General features: G+C 37.5%; 1 pseudogene; it reads left to right on the top strand.

Moving 5' to 3' along the window:
* Positions 1–4455: 4455 nt before the first annotated feature.
* LOC138894935 (uncharacterized) lies at positions 4456–6924 on the top strand (annotated as a pseudogene).
* The last annotated feature ends 546 nt before the right edge of the window (positions 6925–7470 follow it).

Consider the following 7470-nt stretch of genomic DNA (forward strand, 5'->3'; position numbering starts at 1 on the left):
CTTCATGCTTTACGAGGTTGGACATGAGAAATAGAGATTAGAGATTTCATGTTAGTAGAGATTGGCATCCTTGTATTTACCTTTCGGGGATCACATTTATGTTAATCTTTATTCCTGGAAACTGTTCTGTTCTTTTTTGTCACTGATAGATATGTTATTGGAGTCTCTACCCATGTAATGTTCGTTTTTGACTCTGCAAGTTTATGACCTTATTTGCAGAAACAAGATGAACCTTGAAAAATCCTTGGCTAAAGTTGAGATGCTTAAATTGTCTTCTACCTTGGCAAGACGAATTTGCTGTCAGATTAGGTGTCATCGTGCGTAACTGATGCCTGCTTTAAGTGCCCGTTTTAAGTCATTTTGTAGTGTTTGGATAAAATAAAAAAGTGCTTTTAAGCATTTATTTTTAAGCTAAAATAACAAAAATAAACCAAAAGTGTTAGAATTTATAACTTATGGCTTAAAAGCTATTTTGGCTTAAAAGTCACTTAAAATAAGTCCATTCAAATGGGCTCAAATTTTGGTTAGCAGTCGAGTGCAGAGGGTGTTCTGTTCAGTATTTGTTGTACCTACAACAAGAGAAACAATTGCAGCAATTGCAACAAGAATTTGAAGTTTTAATTTTCCCCCCTTCAATTTAGCAAAAGTTGATTTTCAACCAAGCATCGAAAAAACAGTTTTTTTTTTCAAATTCAGGCATTCGGACTATTTGTTTAAGTTGAAAAATAAAAGAGTATTGTGAACACCTAATTTTTGACCGCACCCAAATTCGATACTATTTTAGTGTAAAATATTTTTTTTAGGTCTAATCTTAATATTTTAAACTTTTATCTTATTCTTAATAGGTTTTATTTAAAAAAATAAATATTAAAAACTAAAAAAAAATATTCACATTCTTAGAGTCTAAGTTTATTTCTATTTACAAGAGAAAAGAAAATTTACAAAAAATATTTGGTTTCTTTTAATTAGAATTCAAATAAGTATGCTATGGTATCTTTTCTTAGTATTATTTAAATTATATGCAAATATTTAATTTTCTTAGTCTAAAAGAAGTGGGTTCATATTTTTATTTATGTATTTTACCTTACCTTTTCTTTAAATAAAAGAAGTAAATAAAATAACATATTTTTAATAATAATAAAAAAAGAGATCTTATCCAATTCCCAACTTCCCCACTTCCCCCAACTTCCCTCACATCTCACCCCACTCCCTCACATCTCCATCTGCACACACAATATATGAACCACGTTCCCCCACTCCAAATGAGAGAAACAAAAAAAATACTACTAATATTATTCCCTATAAAAAGAAAAAAAAAGGAGGAAGAGAGGGAGGGAGATTTGGAAAAAAGAGCTAAGCACCCACGAATATATCTGAGTTCTCGGTTGGGTTTGTGGTTGCTGATCAAGCTTATTTTGTGGTTAGCAATCTTCGGATTCTTGTTGCATCTTCGTTCGAATTGAAATTGTTGGGACGTTGGAGTTGTATTTGCGGATATTCCTTGTATTATTGAAAGAAAAATTCTGCTTTCAAGGTTAGTCTGGATTCTCATTTTTAGTAGTATTCATTGTAAATTTTTTATGGTTTAAATGTCTGAGTTGTATGCAGTAATATGGTACTTTTTATTCTAGTTTATTCATCTCAAATTTGAGAGTTCATGTCGAGATCTCATTGATGCCTTTTACTGCACTCCCCTCGTCTGTTTTCTTTTCTGTCTTATATCTTTGCTTAAATTAGTGTGATGTAAAATTTTGTTAAAAGAAGAAGCAAATGTTCGCTCCTGGCCGGTTTCGTAAGCTAAAGAAATCAATGATGAGAATTTTGTACCATTTTCTCTAGAATTGTAGGCTTGAAGATAATTTAAAGGATTTCAAAATTACTATATGTCTTCTACCTCACTTTATTAACTCTTATTTCGAATTCATCGTTTTACCTGTTACTGGCCATTTTTCATGTATTTTGGTGTTTGTTATTGCGATTAGCGTGTGAATTTGGATGTTTGAATTGTTTAAAGATAAGGCGTGAAGTTAAAATTTATTTTGTTTCACAAGTCTCATAATGTTTGTAGCGTCAACCATAGAAGAATAAATATGGGGTAATAAGTTCCATTGTACAGTTATTAAATTGTATGACATTTTGGTCTTGGATAGCTACTGTTGAGAAAGAAGGAACTAAAAACTTTTGACTGGTTAAATATATTAAATTAAATATTGGGTGTTGGCTTTATTTGATAATTTAGGTCATTAGTTAGTTTCTTTTTTTTTATGTCATGCAGTAGATTTGTTTGGGATGATTTTTTTTTTTTTTTTGAATTCATTAAGTATTAACGTGACGCTAGTTGGAGTATTTAGCTACTTTAGTCTAAAACAAAATCTGTAGGTATTATGATTTGTTAACTTTAGCAATAAATTACTAAACAAATTATGAATTTAGTAATAATTTACTGCGTGAAGGTATTATGAACTGTAGGTATTATGAATTCATTGGGCCAAATAAATTACTTCCGGTTTCGAAGTAATAATTCACACGTGTAATTCACTCGTCAATAATTCATAGCTAAATTACATCACCTTTCTCGTCCATAACTTTAGCTTCACAATAATATCAAAACTTCTTTTTTTTTAGGAAAAATAATTCTTAATTCATAGAATACTTTAGGCACTTAATCTATTATCATGATTGTGTACACGTTCGCGTGACATAATTATGATTCCCAAAAGAAATCAAGGTACGCGTTCGCGCGATTTTGGCCAAACAATCTTGATAATAATAAAGCGTTAGTAATTGTGTACACGCATGCGCGGCATGATTCTTAACCTACCAAACAAAACGAATATATGTACGCATGATTCGTTTCAAGATAATTTCATAATTATGAATAAACAAGCAATTAAAAGCGGTAAAAAGGTAAATGTACATAGGTTCTAAAATGAGTAATTAAATAATTTAATTAAGCCAGGTATGATTAAAGCGACCGTACTAAAACCACGAAATCCGAGAGTGCCTCACACCTTCTCTCGGGTTAATAGAATTTTTTACCCGGTCTTCTGTGTTCGCGGACCGTAAAACAGAATCAAATTTCCTCGATTTGGGATTTTAAATAAACCGGTGACTTGGGACACCAGAAATTATCTTAAGTGGCGGCTCTGAATCTAATAAATAATCCCATTTCGATTAATGTCACTTAAATTGGAAAAACTCCTTTGGCACCATTCCCCGTGAAAAAAGGAGGTGTGACAGCTCTGGCGACTCTGCTGGGGACAAGATCCCAGAACTTCTAGTTCGGGGTTCAGAATTCGAGCTTATAAGATAATTTATACTTGGCTTTATTGATATGATATTATTAATGTATTTTTGAGTCTAATGTGCTAATTGTCGCTTATTTACCGCTTTAATATTATTTGAACTGTATTAAATTGTCTTCTTACGCCTCCCTTCTGAGTCTTCTGAATTTATGGTGCACACGTGCGCGTGGCCCACTTTTCTGTTAGAAGTCATACCAATTAGAACGAGGCTGGGTCAGTAACTAGGCCGGGTAGACTTTCGTGCTCCCGGTACGTTACCCCCACCTCGGCTCAAGCTGTCCGCTTGGGTAAGCCAGGTCTAAAACACTCCCCTTAGGATTTAAACCTAGAATAACATAGCCTCATGCCGGATCCCTAGTACGAACGTTTGTTTGCATCATGTGCATTTGACTTTGGGGACTCAACACAGGGGTTGGGTCCGTCTAGGACAGGTGTACCCGAAATTACAAGACCATCCTGATGCACCTTATGTGCTACTTGTGCATTATGTTTGATTTGGTTTGTGCATGTTGACCGGTTTCTAAAATAAAATAAAAATATAAAAATATTGAGGAAAAATCAGAAAGAAGAAAATATGAGGGATAAAATTTACCCGATTTTCGAAAATCTCAGTATTTACCCCCCCCCCCCCCCAAAAAAAAAGCCTGAATTTTTAACAAAAAAAAATGTCATCCTATTCCTGAAATATTTACGAACTACGCGGGTCTGATTCTCACCGGATGTGAGATACGTAGGCAACCTTCATAGGGTTCGGCCCCATTTTTATAAAATAACTAAAAAAAAAAGAAGAAATGTGTCTAGTGTTTTTTTTAATCAAAAAACAAATAAGCAGATCCAGCTTCGGTTAATCCCAAATCGTTCCTGTCGGAATAGCCTTAGAACATCTTCAAAATTGTTGAAGGGCTGTTCTCGCAAGAACGGACGTGTCTGTCAATTGGGAATTACTTTTACCATAATGCCCTTCCCCCGGCCCTAAAGTTATCCTTGAAAGTAAGAAGGGGCCATAGTTGCAAAAATAGCCACCCCTTTCTTCGGTCACAATTGCAAAAATAGCCCCCCTTTTCGTTGATTTTTCTTAAAATTGAGTTATTTACAAAAGATTGTTTGCAAAAGGAGTGCATTGGTTCTATCTCTTGAGACTAGTGTCAACCCTAACCTTAACCACCCACAGGTACAAAATGAGCACTGTCCAGAACACACCGTTCACAGTTGTAGACGAGGCTCCACTTCAGCTTCAGATGTGGTGGTATGATTTAGGAGAAGATGGTCAGAAATGGGTCACCAAGCACCTGGGAGCCCTCACAGATATTATGAAAAATTAAACCACGGGACGATTTGATTGAGGCACTAGTGACTTTTTGGGACCCTGTTCACAATGTTTTTCGCTTCTCCGATTTTGAGCTAACTCCCACTTTAGAAGAGATAGCTGGATATTCCGGTTTTGGCAGGGATTTGAGAAAACAGGAGCTCATATTCCCGAGGGATCTTTCTGTACACCGATTCTTCGATCTTCTGAACATCAGTAAGCAAATTAGAAAGACCAACGTAGTCGAAGGGTGTTGTTCTTTCTACTTCCTGTACTCTAGGTTCGGGCAGCCAAATGGGTTTGAAATGCATGAAAAGGGCCTTAACAACAAGCAGAACAAAGACACATGGCAGATTCATCGTCGCTTCGCCTTCATAATGGCGTTTCTGGGAATTATGGTCTTCCCAAACGAGAAGCGGACAATTGATACCCGCATAGCCAGGGTTGTACAGGTCCTCACTACCAAAGAACATCACACTCTTGCCCCGATCATTCTATCAGACATTTATCGGGCGTTGACTTTGTGCAAGTCCGGGGCAAAATTCTTCGAAGGGTGCAATATTTTGTTACAAATGTGGTTGATTGAGCATCTCCGACATCACCCCAAGTTCATGAGCTATGGTCCGAACAAGGACAATTTCATTGAGAGTTACGAAGAAAGAGTAAAAGATTACAACTCTCCAGAAGGGGTGGAAGCCTGGATATCCCACCTAAGATCTTTAAATGCAAGTCAAATTGAGTGGACTTTGGGATGGCTCCCGCTAAGAGAGGTGATACACATGTCGGCCCTAAAAAGTTATTTGCTATTGTTGGGTTTGAGAAGTGTCCAGCCGTATGCGCCACACAGAGTTCTAAGACAGCTAGGAAGGTACCAAGTAGTACCTAAGGATGAAGATTTGAGTGTGCAAGTTATTGAGCTACACCCCGAAGCCCCACTCCCCGAAGCTTTAATCCAGCAAATTTGGAATGGTTGTCGCTACTTGAAATATGATACTCAGGTGCCAGATCCTGCGAGAGGTGAGGTAGATCCGGGTTATGCTATATGGTTTGGGAAGAGGTCTCACGTGGATGATGTGCCAGAGCCCAAAAGGCCCGCAAAAAGGCCGCATGTTCAAGCCTTTGATAATAAAATCCAAGAACGGTTGGCTTGGGGTGAACGGGAAAAGGGATACAAAACAACTATTCATGCCTTAGAAGAAAGGCTGAGAAACCTCAATTTTGAGAAAGACTTGCAAGAACAAGAAGCCGAAGGGGAAAAGAAGAGTCTAATCTGCAAAAATGAAGCCCTTCGTGCTCAACTTCAACAGATGAAGAAAGCCTCTGAAGTGCCAGTGAGAAGTTGGAAAGACCAGAGAACCATTGCCAATCTGATGGAAAAAGTGCAAGATTATGATTCCCTCTTGGCAAAGACTGAAAAGTCGTTGGACAAAGCCAATGAAAAGATCGTACAGCTAAATGAGAAGGCCGAATCAAGTAAGGATCGCCAAGTAACACAATTTGAAGAAAAGAGGGCTCAATTCGAGAGAGAGAAGGCCCATTGGGTACGTTCAGAAGCTCAGCTCCATGCACAGTTGGAAGAAATGAGAAGGTACAATAGAGAATACCAGCATGCAGATTTTGATAGGGAGATGGCTCAGGAGAGACTCGAGCAGACTGGACTTCGGGCTCAGTTGGAGTCAGCCTTAGATCGTGAGGGCCACATAAGGGAGATAGCCACCACTCGCCAGCAGCAGTTACAAGATCGAGACCAGAATTTCCAGTACTTCAAAGAGCAAGTTCATAATTTGGCTGTTTATACCGCTCAAAGTTATGTGAACTGCCAAGGGATGGATTATGAGAAGTTTTTGGAGCATGCACCTACTTTTGCCCGTCATCTTGCAGCAGAGTTAGAAAGGATGTACCGTACATTAGGGGGTCAACCAGGGCAAGCCCCACCATGAGCAGATGTTCCAGTGTTTGAAAGCCAGAAGATTGTGGAGTTGAATTATAGTCGTAGTTGTTAGAACTTTTCATGTAGTAGTTATGTTTTAGTTTGAGTCATTGTTGAATCTTTAAAATCGTTGTCTTTTAGTCTTGTCAGAGTCTGGTAAGTCATTTTCAATGTAATGTCCTTTCTGTTATTGTATTATTTCGTTTTGTTAAAAAAAAAAAAACTATTATTCTTTTCCCCTGAACTACGTAATGGTCTGATTCATGTGGCGTCATGATACGTAGGCAATCCTCATCGGATGCGATCATAACCATAATTAATCTAAAAAAAATGAAAAAAAAAACCCGTTAAATTCAAGATGAAAATAAACCAATAAATCAATAAGCCGGGATGAAACATAAAACCTTCCAAGATCATTTTAGAAATAAAAATGGCATTAGGTGCATGACATATAATGTGTGATTAATATCTGCAAAATGCCTAACACTAACACATTTGTTGTTTGTCATTTTAAAGATAAAGTAAAACAAAGGTGGTTGGTTTGTGGTTTAAACTGGCGACTCACCATTACAACACGAGATCAAAAGGAAAAAGTAGAATGGCAAACAACAGTGAGAATGAGTCAGATAATGATGATGTCCATGGACAATTGGTTGAACAAGGTTCAGGACTGGTTGAAGAAGTAAGAGTGTTGAAGCAACAATTGGCAGAGATGTACCAAGCCTGGGTGAATGGACAAGCACCGCCCTCACTACCCATAGGGCCTTCGGATAATCTTCATAATGTGTCAGTTGCCACTCAAGTGCCTATCTCCATAACAAGTAACCCATTGTACCAACCTGGATTCAGTCCGAGCATTAACCTTCCCACTATCCCCAGTACCTCCATTCCACGTCCTCCAATCGCACCTCTCAGAAATGACCCACCTA

Source organism: Nicotiana tomentosiformis, chromosome 6 (assembly GCF_000390325.3).
Source record: "Nicotiana tomentosiformis chromosome 6, ASM39032v3, whole genome shotgun sequence".
Taxonomy (NCBI): domain Eukaryota; kingdom Viridiplantae; phylum Streptophyta; class Magnoliopsida; order Solanales; family Solanaceae; genus Nicotiana; species Nicotiana tomentosiformis.